Source organism: Pseudoliparis swirei, chromosome 22, assembly GCF_029220125.1.
Source record: "Pseudoliparis swirei isolate HS2019 ecotype Mariana Trench chromosome 22, NWPU_hadal_v1, whole genome shotgun sequence".
Lineage (NCBI taxonomy): Eukaryota > Metazoa > Chordata > Actinopteri > Perciformes > Liparidae > Pseudoliparis > Pseudoliparis swirei.
Window position 1 is genome coordinate 15150306 of NC_079409.1, and position 13771 is coordinate 15164076.

Below are 13771 nucleotides of genomic sequence, written 5' to 3' on the forward strand. Positions count from 1 at the left end.
ACTAGAGTCTGTTGGTGCATTAACAGGTTGCGAAGTTTACACCTGCCCTTACAATCCTCTCCCATTCCTTAACTTTCCTGAAGGCCAGTCTATGTGAGGATTGTGGATCTTCAGCCAAGGAAACCCCAAAATAATCGGGTACTGATTCGACTCAAAATATGAAATTGCATGCTCTCGGTATGGTCCTTATTTATAGTAATCCGTATGGGCTCAGTGCAATGGGTAACTGTGAACAACAAGCGGCCGTCTAAGGCACTGGCACTAACAGGATGAGATAGCGGGACAGTTTTTATCTTTAGCTGTTTGACTAGGCCCCAGTCTATAAGGCTTTCGTCAGCCCCTGAGTCTATTAACACACCCTGGTCAATGGTCTGATTGTTAATACAAATGTCTACCTGAGTAACAGGTCGAGGAGGGAAGTCTGCTGGAAACTTGCTCACCAGCGCCCTCCTTTTGACTGGTGAGCACGATCTTTCCCGGCACGAAGCGAGTTGATGACCCGGCTGGCGCAGTAGAAACAGCAACCCTCCCGTGAGACGGCGCTGCCTCTCCTCCAGAGAAAGCCTGGTTCTTCCAAGCTGCATGGGTTCACCGGAGTCATTCGGAAGTGTAGTCCTCTGATGGTCCGGTAACATGAGCTGGAAATCCTCCGCTGGCGGCGCGACCCTCCGAGGCGAATTCTGGAAGCTGGGAATAACATCTCGGTTGCGTCGACGCTCCTCTCTCTTTCGAAGACGGTTATCGATCCGGATGGCCACAGCGATGAGGGATTCCAGATCCCGGGTGTCTCCAGTGAAGACAGCTGGTCCTTTATCGGTTGCGAAAGTCCTGTCATGAAGGCGTCACGAAGAGCCGGAACATTCCATCCGCTGTCCGCTGCTGCTGTACGAAACTCGATGGCATAATCAACCACCTGACGGTTGAGCTGACGATTTGAAACAGTCTTCTGCTGGCCTCCGTAGCAGGCGATGAGTGGTCAAAATGCGCCTCATAGTCTCTATGAAATCGGCCAATGAGTAACATAGTTCGGTGTCTCTAGACCATTCTGCAGTAGCCCAGGCTGCAGCTCTTCCCGTTAAATGAGACACAATAAACGCCACTTTACCATGCTCAGATAAAAAGCTGCTGGGTTGTGTTGAAAATGCAGATCACACTGTACCAGAAAGGCTCTGCAATTCGAAGAGTCTCCGGAAAATCTCTCCGGAAGAGCCAGCCGTAATGGGAGGAAACAGCCTGACCTGGGTCGTCAGCTGGAGTATTGACAGGCAAATTCTCAGCTGTGGATGACGTCACCGGAGGAGCAGTCTGTTGATGAGTGAAAAATTATTCATTTGGGCAACCAGTTGTTGCATCTGTGTAGATAATTCTTCCTGAACCCCGCCTGGCGTCCTCTCAGCTCTTGTATTTCCGGCTGACTTTGTCCAGTTTTTCCTCGTGATGAAAAATCGTCACGCCCTGTACCGACAGAGCGGCGTGAAGCGTTCTTGGGTCGGCTGGGTCCATAATGTGGTCAGTTCGTTCTGTTACGACCTCAGACACTTAGGAAGTAGGACCCAATTGCACGACCGGAGACAGAGATAAAGTATTTGTAAGTACTTTATTTTTCGGTTCGGCAGTGAACAAAATGAAAGCGCTCACGTGGTGAGGATCAAAAACTTTTCAAGAGCATAACATAACCCGACCTGATCATGGCAAAAGACCAGACGAACTGACAAGGAACACTGGGAGACAGGGGAATTTAAGCACATGGTAACAAGACACAGGTGGGACCAATCAGGGGCGGGGCTGACACTGATGAGCATAGGAGACAGGTGTGATGACAGGTGAAAACAATCAGGAAGCCTGGAATGAGAGAAAGCTAACATAAATGACATGAACCTCTCTAGCATATCTGTCGGTGCACAACACACTATGCCATCAATATTCTCTGCAATATTACATTTTCATATTCCTATTTCATATGTGCAATAATGAAGTCAGCCATTCATACTGTCGACAATTATATTTTCTAATTAGTTTTTTACGGTTTATCTTATCTCATCTTATCTTATAATAAAAATGTCATGAGAAATCAGTCTGCAGAATGTTTTACTTGTAATGAAATATATTCATAATGTTTTTGGTGCTTTTACTGAAGGGAAAATGATTTGATTGGTTCTTCAACCACTTAAAATCAGTTTGAAAAGGCCATCGATTCTGAAAAATGAGAGAATTTGAGGTTTTTGTTGGCAAAGTGCTGTTTACATGTATTGTTACAAACCTGCGTTAAAGGTGCCTTCAGTTCTCTCAGGCCAGATATATAAAAAGATCTGTACTGGCTGGTATAAACAGAACAACTCGCCCAGGTGAACACCACACCTATAATTTGTGATAATGGCTCTGCAAACGGACCGCAACCCCCCGAGCTGGTCGACACGTGGCAAACCGTCCCAGCAGCATGTCATCATGACGTAAACTCAGACACAATGTCGTCCACAGCAGGTTTTCAACACACTGTGTACAGAGCAGCTTTCCCATATTCCTCCTGCAGAGGGTCACAATATGGCAGCTGGGCTTGTTTGCTCAGTTGAGTGTGGAAAAGGGCCGTCTCTCTATGTGGCACAGAGCTCTCCACGACTAAAAGCACTGCCACGCAAACTCAGAGGGATTCAGTATGTGACAGTTAAGTTACACTGTGAATAGTGGCGGCTTTGTGTATTTTCATTGTTCCAATGATGTGTTGTATGTGTGTTTTTCTGCATAACGAGACCCTTTTGGTCACTGGTGTGTGTGTTTGTCTGTGACCCTGTTTGTGAGTTGGAGCCCATGTGTCAAGAGGTATTTTTAGCACCACCTCTCACTGGATTGCAATGGCACTCATTCGCACCCCTTTGAGTCTCTAACACAAACACACACACACACACACACACACACACACACTGCCCTCCCCACTTCACCCACTGCGTCCTTGGCGGCTTCCAATCCGCCACAACATTCACTCTCACTAGGAGGACCCAGCAACAGTCTGCCTGAACGTTTTTCTTCTTCTTTTAAGTGAGATAGTTTGAGATCCAGCGGCAGAGATTTGGGTTACCACGGCGATAAGGCGTTCAAACTTGCTCTAGTATGTTAAATGAGTTTTGTTTCCCGTGGGCCTTGTCCAATTTGAATATTAATTAAAATAACTAAAGGGTAGCTGTATTTATATGTCTTTACACACACACACACACACTCACAGAGACCCTGCATGACATGGCCGCTCCGCCAAGTTAAACTACTGGTCGAGCTGTGGAAAGGCTAAACATGTAATTGGTGGAGACAGCAGGGGGGAGGGATAGATAAAGAAAATCAGAGCACATCCGATGCCGGTTACAGTGAGTCATTCCAAAACTCTATTGTTAGCAGCACAGAGAGATTGGAGAAGAAAGGAAGGCCATTCATTCAACGGCTGGCTCCGGCAGGTGAGGAGAGGAGGGAAGGGGTGAGGAATAAGGGAAGAAAAATCCTGGACGGGTAGTGTTTGAACAGAGGGCGACAGTTGTAGTTAAGCCTCCCAAATGCCATAGCACAGGCTCTAGTCCACCACACTGTCAGATGTGTGTGTTCATGTGTACAGAGGGGGTTTCTTTAGAGGGGGGGGAGTAACCTGACACCCAAAAAGAGTTTGCTTCCCTCCCTCTCTCCCCCTCCACGTCCAGCCACAAGGAAGAAGAGACACAAGTGCGTTGCTCCAGCTGAGAGGGTCTCCAGGGACTCCTGGTTGTGTGAGGGGTCATCTGTCTCCCCCCCCACACACACACACCAACAGTCCCACTTCCCCTCAGCCTCACTCCCACCACACCCCCTCTCTCCCCACATTCCCCTGACAACACTGAGCTCATCACACTTCCTGCTGCATGATGACCCTCCAGGCAGGATTAGATTTATCCACGAGACACTTGACCATCTGCACGGCGTCAGACAGCAAAACTAATTAATTAGGAGTAAAAGTATTTGTCGGTGTATAAACAATGTTTTATTTAAAAAGAGAGAAAGAAATGCTTGAAAATAGTGTAATTTCCTTTAACAATGTCATTAAAAACACAAAAATATGAGAGGATTTTATAGCAAGAGAAAATGTTTGACTGAATGAGTTTGACATTCCTCATTGAAGACGAAGACCGTGAAACACCAAGCTGTGTCTGTGCGCTGGGTCGGACTGAAATAAAGCAACAACTTTGGGATGGATGACCAACCATATGTGTCTCTAACAACCTATCCTTATAACTTTGGGGATCCCCTGACTTTTAGCTCGAAGCATTGCTGTGCCTAAAGTAAAATTGCCTCAGTGAGTTGCTAGCGTGGCCATAGAGACTCTTGGTCTTGTTGAGAAAATGAGCAACAATCTAAAATACAAACATGGGACAAGCAGAGAGGACAAAATAGGAGCTTTGCCGAAAAGTGAGAGGAGCTGACATGAGCGTTTTTCACACCGAACACCTAAAACGAGACCTCATGAACTCCCTGACCCCCACCTAGGAACCTCTCCCTGAGGCAGACGGTGACCCTGTGACCCCTGACACCTCCACCGCTCCCAGATCCTCTCCAGGGGCCAATCAGATAAAACCCGCCCTCAGCCTGTGCCACGGATACTGACAGAGCGCAGACCAGTGAACAGACATGAGGGGGAAACACAGAGGTGCGTGTCACACACACACACACACACACACACACACACACACACATACAACACACACAAACACACACACTTCCATGTATGTTTAAGTCAGCCCTGGACCTGTAGTCACACTTGTGTGCAGTATGTTGTGGTAAGAGGAGCGGGTAGGCCCTTTGGAGGTTTTGTTGATCATTGCAAATCAAAGACATTTTGGGGTTTTCCAGTGATACATGTTCAGATATATATATAAAATATGCTCGGTATTTAGTTTTACGCCGGTTCTCAACATACTGCAAGCTTTACATTCTGCAACTGATCAGTGTTGTCTGAACCATGCAGCCTGCACAGCTGTTTGACAAAAGGGGGTGAACAGGCTGTGTGTATGTGTGTGGGTGTGTGTGTGTGGGTGTGGGTGTGGGTGTGTATGTGTGTGTTGTAAGATGCCTTTGAGTTGAACGCTACTATTTATAATTTAGATCCTGCTGTTTTCGCCCACAGTGATGTAAGACAGGTGATAAATTCAATGTGTTTTAGAAATGACAGCCAACAGAACATCTGTCATCCCCTTTGTTTGGGTGAAAATGGTAATTGCTGCTGAAAGCAACCTTATTCTGAGAAGTAAAGATTTTCTTTTAACTTTGAACACACTTTCCTTTGAAACCCTCTTTTCTTGTACTTCGTGTACCAGACTATTGATGTTCCGGGCAACTCATTTATTTTACCTTCTCTTATCTTTCCTTACCCATAACACACCGTGCTGTCTTGTCCTTGCTGACTCATACTTGCTGCATAATTTGAACTTTTCTCTCTGTGTGTCTCTCTCTCTCTCTCTCTCTCATGGTGAATTCCTCACAGGATCAGACCTGCTTTTTATGCGCCACTGGTTTTCACTTAAAGTGAGAAGGAGTAGAGGGAGGAGGGAGAAGGTAGAAGGGAGGAAAGGGGGTTTAGTGAACAACAAACTACTCTGTGAGAACTAAGTATATATTTGGTGAAAAAGGAAGAAAAGAAGTATGAAAAAAGATCTGTGAAAAGTTAAAGAATAGGAGCGAGGTGGTGCAGGGTGGAGAGGAAACCGTAGAGAAAAAGATAATAATTTCTGCCGGGGGATTTGCAGTTGCCCGGACAACGAACAAAGCACAGCCAGTTGGACGATGTGAGAGAAAAGGCTGAATAGAGAAAGGAACGGCTCAGTAGAGGGGAAGAGAGAGAGAGAGAGAGAGAGAGAGAGAGAGAGAGAGAGAGAGAGAGAGAGAGAGAGAACAAGAGCTGAGAATGACTGCAACCAGCAGCAGAATAATATCTGGGAATCAGAGTTACTCAGATATCGACAAAGATTTCTTCATGATCCCTTTAATTTTATTTGAAGCACATCCTTCTTTTTATTTGTTTAGCATTATTGGATAACACGGTTTTGAGAAAAAACATCAATGCCCGTATGAAACAGAAAACATCAATACATCACAATCACATCAGCTGAAAAAATATCTGCTTTCAAAATGTGTTTTTATGGACTGCAGGAGGGAGGTTTAACATTGAATCAGAGAGAGAGAGAGAGAGAGAGAAGGAAAGAGAGAAGGAGAGAGATAGAAGGAGAAAAAGATTGAGAGGGAAGAGAAAGAAAGGGGGAGAGAGGGAGACAGAGAGAGAGAGAGAGAAGGAAAGAGAGAAGGAGAGAGATAGAAGGAGAAAAAGATTGAGAGGGAAGAAAAAGAAAGGGGGAGAGAGGAAGACAGAGAGAGAGAGAGAGAGAGAGAGAGAGTGTTTTTGGTTTGGTTAATAAAGCCAGGCCTGGCAAAAGTCCAGCTAAAGTCTGTATAAACTCAAAGACTCTTGGAGAGTGAGGGGAGGACGGTGAACGGGTGAGGACGGGGAAGAGGAGGGTGAGTTTGGGTAAAATTGGTCCTAATGGAAAAGAAACCCCCCAAAAATTAAGATGAATAGCTTAAATTCATCAAATCTATTAAGAATTGATTGACAAACAGAAGATATTGTTAGTTGCATGTAAATGCAGCTCAACCTGATTTTGTATTATATTGTTCTCTATCTGATTATGTTTTATTAGATTTGTTCAATGTTCATCATAATAATGAATATGATAAAAAGACACATTGAAAATATGCAAAACCTCACATCCTCAACCGCACACACGTGTGTTACTTGTCAACAAAAACTTTCTCTAATTTTCAAATACGTCAGGAGTGGAAGATGTGATCAGATAATTAAGTACAAATTTAAAAAAACTATACTTTAAAAAGTCTAAAAGTCCTGCATTAAAAATGTTCTGAAGTTAAATTATAAAAGTATTAACAACATATGCTCTTAAAGTTTAAAAAGTACTCATCATGCAGGCTGCTATTTAGTATCTAACATGTGAAAATTAACTCGTAAACTAAATAAATGTATTGTCGTGAAATGTTACTTTGACACATGACATGAAACCATCACATGAGACCACCTTTAAAAGGATTTGTGAAATAATGTGCTAATTGAAACATGCACACCCCCCACACACACACACAGTACATTTATAAACACACACCAAAGTAAACATTAGGCAGAAAGTATCTGTGTTCCTCGTGTCTCGAGCTCAGATGGAGGTGAATGACCATTATTGGCTCGCTGCTGATTGAGTGCCAGCTAAAGTTTCCCTCCTCTCAGTCGGACAAGTACCAACACATACTGTAACTCCCACACAGAGGTTTTTTTCTGCCTTGCATGTCTGACTGGTTCAACTTTTGATGTAATTCAGCATAAACATACCCACATGTGGCTTTTTCAAAACATGAATTCACATTTCACTCCTGCTCGGCCTCGGGGTCCCATATCAACAACTCTCCTGGTTCCAGCTCCGCTGCTGTGTTTGACTGCAAACCCTTCAATCTGAGTCATTATAGCCCCATGGCACTAATGGTATACAGTTACACCAGCAATACTCTGTAATAAAGTCTCCTTTAGAGGTAAATACCAAGGCAAAGGATTGTGGGTCTACGCGTAATGGCCCAGGTCAGATGCTGATAGGCAGGACAGATGATTCAAGTTTACATTAGCAAGTAATCCTTTTTTGAAGCAGCAGAGCAACATCATCCTCCGCGCGAATGGTTAACGAGGTGGACGCTCTCTGTGCTGCTGCTGTATCACATGTCATATTCCCAAAATCTCAGTGTTGCTGCAACAAAGGAACTCCCTTCGCCCCCAAAGGCTCCTCGTTGGATTTCATTCTCCAGTGTGGTTAAGGTCACAGGTCCAGCCCACGGGGGGATCTGATTGGACCGCGTGCCTGCTGGAATATTCAACCAACCACCTTGCTCGGAGACGTGATTGGACACAGCCGGTGCAGTTATGTAAATGAGCACCTGGTGGCGCCTGCTGCTGGCCGGAGCTGCTCAACCCAGACTGGGGCTCAGACTCAGTGAGCGGCCGAGGCGCGTGGACCCTGGACGGTAACTCGCTTTAAAAAACAACAACAACAACAACATCAACAACGACTTCTCCCTGATTGTCGGAAGAGTTTTAAAAACAACATTATCTCCTACGAGTGTCCAGTGGAAGTCAGGCTGTTGGTTTATTAACATCAGCCGCACGCGCTCAGCAGTTTTCGGATAATTTCTTGTTTCCCGAGTTTGGCCAGAGGTCGTTCACTGAGCGCGACGGAGCGCCGCTTGGATTATTCAGTGGACTCGCGCGTGGTTCAGGGTATAACACACCTTTACTTCGTCAAACACAGACTTCGTCTCAAAGTTTGAACCGCTGTCAACGCACACCTCTCGTGTCTTTGAGGTAAGTACCCACACACTCCTCCGGACCCTTCGCGCGTTTCTTATCTGCGCACTTTGCTCCACATGAAGCGACTATAATATTATTGCGGGGGGATATTTCCGTCTGTCTGCGTGTCTGTCTGACTGTGGCGTGGCGTCTTGAAGTCTCGGTGTGAGGCGGGCAGGCAGCGCTGGACGTCAGCCACGAGCTGCCGGGAAGCGCACATATGCGGTGTAACGTTGCGCACATTTGTGTGGCAGATGCATTGTGGCATTCGCCTTCTGCGTAGCTGGAATAATCTGCCAGTGAGCGCCATGGTCCTCATCCACCGAGGACTGAGCAACAGCTCGCTCAACCGGGTCTTGTGCAGCGGAGGAAAAGTCACTCGGTCCTGATTTGTGCTCATTAGATTGCTTTCACAGATTTATCGTCATTTGACTTTTTATTTATTCCATCATGATGATGACTCCCACACTGAGGTGATGGTTTGGTTAAGGTGTCACCACCAGTCAAGTCTTTGGTGGCAGACTGTTGAACTCTCACATGGCACCTTTTTATTCTAACACACAAAAACCTTGAGTCGAATAAAAGTGTTTCTCCTTGACCTGCAAAGCTTTAAAACTGCAGCAGCAGCAGCAGCAGCAGTCTTGATGAATGGGTCGCTGAAGTGTTTAATGTCAAGACCTTGAAGCATCCAGGTGGTGGTCATCACACCCCCCATCAACCCTGCGACCTCTCAGCACCACAGGTGACCTCCAATAAGGGCATCTGCTCTGGGTTCATTCACCTCTGGCCTTAATTGTGATGCTTCCTCCTTTTGGAGAGTTAATCCGTCATCCGAAGCAAACTTGGATAATATCCCATGTTGGCCTGATGCTGGAGAGGAGAAACTGTATCGATACAGGAAAAACATATTCAAACTCTGTGGAGGAGCTGCCAGGGGGTTTGGACTTTGAACTGAAATCACATTTTGAGTTTTTTTATGAGCCAGAAGAAAGGGGCGGCGAGAGTGAATTAAACATGTGGCTCCATGATTCTCATCTTCTGTTAAAGAGATGGCGCAGGAGTAAAAAAAAAAAAGAAGAGAGCACAAGACGTTGTACTCAAAAGCTGCATATTATCATCTTCCTGCCTCACTTTGTGTATATCAGAAAGAGACCGAAGGAGAGCGGTGAACACGTGGGTGAGATTGTGTTACTGTTGCCTGCTTGTTCCTGTGTGTTTGTGCACGTTGTAGTGCTTGCAGATGGGCGGAGGGCCTGATGGAGGAGTTTACAACGGGCTTTAGTGGGTGTGCAGTGCAGCGGACGGTCGAAAAACTAAAACCTGTCGATGTGGGTTTGTTGGCCGGAGGACTGAGCAGGCAGCCCAGAGGAGGTGTAGCATTGTTGACATGTTGGGAGGAGGACGTAAAAGGCAATTCCCCCTCTTTAGGGGCATGAAGTGAGGAGGAGCCCTCGGTGTGGATACACAGTCCCTCCCAGCAAACTGCCGGATCCCTGTCTAATGGGCATCTGGCCGCTAAGTCCTCCTCAGCATCCCACAAGAGCCGTTGGCCCTGCATAGCTGCTTTATTTATCAGCTGTGCAGTCCAGCAGAGGTGACGCAGAATACGTGAAATCGCTGGATAGTCCAGTTCTGTGAGTATAACTGTGCCGGCACACACTTGGAACAGTTCTCTCTATTGATTTGTTTGTGTATGGCAGCCTAAGGAGAAAATGACATTAATTGCATCATGTGATTTGTGTAGAGGCATGTACAGCACAAAGTCATTTGTCTGGGACATGGCTGTTTGTCATTTGTTTAGTTTGGTTATTAGCCTGCGGGGGAGGGAGGGGGAGGGGTCTTGGAAATGTGTTTTTATGTACACAAGAAATATTTAACAAGTTTTCTTTGCGGTTTTGCATTATTGCTGGTGGTTTATTCCCCACAAAATACACACCAGATGCGGGCCTGTGTACGAGCGCGCTCACGCGGAGACGGACCAAGGGGACGATTGGTCTCCACGGTGAGAACACGGGTTTGTGGCGTCTGGTCGATCATTGACCTCAGTCTGTTGTCCTTCCATCTGCGTCATTGTTCGGGCGGCAGCCATGCGTTGTGACTTAGTCTTTGTGTTTCTGGTTGTTGACCGTTCTGAAAAGACTTCTGAGCAGGTGGAGAGGAATCCCAAACCCAAAGACGGATCCCGTGCAATCCCGGTGAATGTTTTCCACAGTTGCCTGATCTTTATGGCCGCGTGGCTCGTTAACCACATCAAGGAGCACAATGATGATGATCATGGTGCTTTCCATCCAGAAGAGTGGCCTTTCACTCTGACAACGATCCTGTGTTAGGCAGAAACTCGGCTAACTTCTGTGCTTGCTTTTAATTGGCTCCCGACAGACCGATCGAGGCAATTGGAAGAATTCGTTTAAGATCCCCCTATCATCTCTAAAGTTCCCAGCAAATGGGAAATGAAACCAATTGATGGCACGACTCGACTGTCCACCCTGTTTCTATAAACTAATTTCCCCTCCAGTCTAGACAGCTTGACTTTTCAATTGCATTGCGTGTGCATCTGTGTGTGTGTGTGTGTGTGTGTGTTCACACGCAGAGCTAGCTTGACGAGACTTTCGGAGGAACAAACTCCCGCAGTATTGGGTGGTGACACTTCAAAGTGAGACCCGGGGTGTTCTTGGGCTCTAGTTGTCTCAATTTGATTTGCGCTCAGTGAATCTCCGTCACTGAAGTCTTACCTTCTATCGGATCAGGCCTCGACTCCTCTCTGACACCCGGCATACCTTTGATCCCCCTAATGGATCACTCTGATAATCTGTCTCTCGCTCTACATGCAGCACATGTTCTCCCTCTTCATCCTGTATCTCCTCATTCCCTTTGAAGCAGCGCTAGATGTTTCATTTATCTTCCTCCCTCTGCTCATCCATCTCAGCCTCCCTTCTCCTCTCGTCCTTGTGGGTCTCCTCATTTATCTGTTTGTGCTTCCTGTTGGGGGTGCTCTGCTCTGCCTAGATAACAGTGTTGCTGCTTGGCTGTAATAAACTGTGGTTATATTTTCACACTTTATTATCAAAGTATCTCAGGATCTTGGCTTGTTGACTCAGAAACCTGCAAATATGGCCAACAATTTGGCCTGAATAGAGGTGCTAAATGTGAATGATATCATTCATTAACATGAAAAGTACAGCAATGTAGAAGCAGGCATGTAACACTTTTTCTTATGTTTTAATTTCACAACTGCATTACATGTTTATGACTTAAATAATAAAATCATCATTAAAAAAAGTCGCCCACTGCTTTATTAGCATCGCACTTCTGTACTCTGTTGGACATTCGGAAAGGAAGAAGAACAGTTGAGCCATTTGTTCTTGTCGTTTCTTTTTGTATTTTAAACGGTTATCCTGATGGCGGCTGATGTGCCCATGAGCGTTGATCAGCAGAGGCCTGATGAGTCTCCCACCAAAGCCTCCAACTTGTTTTCCCATGTGCAGCCGATCTCCCTGTATCTGTCAACACATCTGTGAACTCAAATGAGGTAGAGTTAATGATGTGAAGGGTGAACCCTGTGAGCTGAAACCAGCCGTGAGTCACGTGGAGTTCTTTCTCACGTCTCCCCAACAACGGGAAGAACCAGACGAGCCTAATGAAAGATGGAAACTCTGTCAAACTTAAAAGCTGGTGTGCGTGCTCGCTTCTCTACTTCTAACTCGTTCTTGATCATTTTTTATTTATTTTAGTCGTCTCAATTCGAATCCTCACACGCAGGTGGTGTTTTTGTCGCGAACTGCGAGCACACCCGGCCTCTCGTGGCTCGCTATATAACTAACAATTACTAATTGCTTCTGGCAAAGTCGGTGCTTTTGAAACCTTGTTGGAACACGGAAGAAAAATTGTGTTAAACATCAACGGTGAAATTCTCTTTATATACGTCTTCTCTTCTTCTGATGGATTAGAATTGTAATGATATCCACGCTGAGTGGGGTGGGGCCTGTCTCTCCCTCCCAGGGGTTAGAAAGGAGGAGGAGGAGGAGGAGGAGGACCCTGGCTCCATATTAATCAGGTTAAAACTTTTTTGCATCCACGTTTTCTCTTATGTGGAGTATTTCTCAGCCTCCCCATGCACTGCAGTAGCCAGACATTGAACAGCTCAAAGACTTCTTGACTTCTTTCCTCTCTGCTCCGCGGTGATTCATTGCAGCGGAGAAGAAGGTGTGTGTGTGTGTGAGAGGGCTGACTTCTCACTGTGACTCTCAATGCTGAGTCTCACTGAACTCCCGTTTCATCTGGCCTCCCTAGTTTCTCTTCCCGCTCGGTTCAGTTCCACTCCAGGCCATCCCTCCTTCTTTCCCTCCTCTTTTTCAATAGCTGCTTGCTGGATTGATAATTCTCACCCTCATGCGGGCAAAGAGTTTCCTTTTGTCCCGCGCGGTCATTCTGAGTCTTTTCGTTTGGTTACCGGACAGAGTTTTTGTCCGCCTCGGCATTCTTGTGTCTGTCGTCCTGCATCTCTTTCGCAGGCCGTTTTCTCTCCGCTCTTTGTTAGAGTAGCACTGTGCTGCCACATGCCTCCCCTTTCTCCTTCCACCCCATCCTCCCCTCTGCTTCTCACTCGCTCTCTGACAAGTGGCAGTGAGGCTTTGCAAATTTAATTCAGTGAACTGGGCGGCGGCTCGTTGTCACACTGCAGCCCGAAGACGGCGGTCACACTCGAACCACACACATACTCTCTGCTGTCATATTAACGTGCTAATGCTGCCACATACCTGCTAGATTCTCCTAATAATTTGTACACGCACGCTTCAATTCAGGTCAAACTCTAGATCCATTTCCCCTCTGTAGCGGTGAAGGCTCGTTTTCGTGCAGCAGCGTGAAACTCTATCTTCTAACTTCTTTAGCAAAGTGAGAAAAGCCTTTCATGAACTCACTTTCACCAGAAAGTGAAATGCCACTCCTTTCATTCCAGATGCCTAACGCAGAGACAAAAAGAGCTGAGAACGGTTAAACTTCGTGCACCGACAAGTCCGAAGCGCCAAGCCCAGTTGCTGTCAATCAAAAAACAGTTTTCCAAAAGAACTTGTACACTATCTTCTCCCGTTTTGTCCTTTGGGTGCACAGGGAGAGGAGCTGATGAACCGCCCCTGGGAGCCAGAGGGGCTCACAAGGCCTTCGCTTGGTGGTCTTTCTCTTCGGGGGGATCTTGTGCTCAGTGTCACATTTCAGCTGTCACCAAACATATATTGTTTAATTATAGTTCACTCTTAGCACTCTTGTACGTTTATTCCAGACAGTCTATCTTCAAATGCCAAGTGATTGGAGTACAATGAAGGAATCCAGATGCAACATTGTGTTTGCACCGTGTGTGCAGCTTATTGATTT

General features: G+C 46.1%; 1 protein-coding gene across 2 annotated transcripts in view; it reads left to right on the forward strand.

Moving 5' to 3' along the window:
- Positions 1-8333: 8333 nt before the first annotated feature.
- ddr1 (discoidin domain receptor tyrosine kinase 1) overlaps positions 8334-13771 on the forward strand; it is a 38802-nt gene continuing 33364 nt past the window's right edge. For both annotated transcript variants that reach the window (XM_056445053.1, XM_056445052.1), the window contains exon 1: positions 8334-8416. The gene's annotated coding sequence lies outside the window, so the exon portion shown is untranslated. The remainder of the gene's footprint in view (positions 8417-13771) is intronic.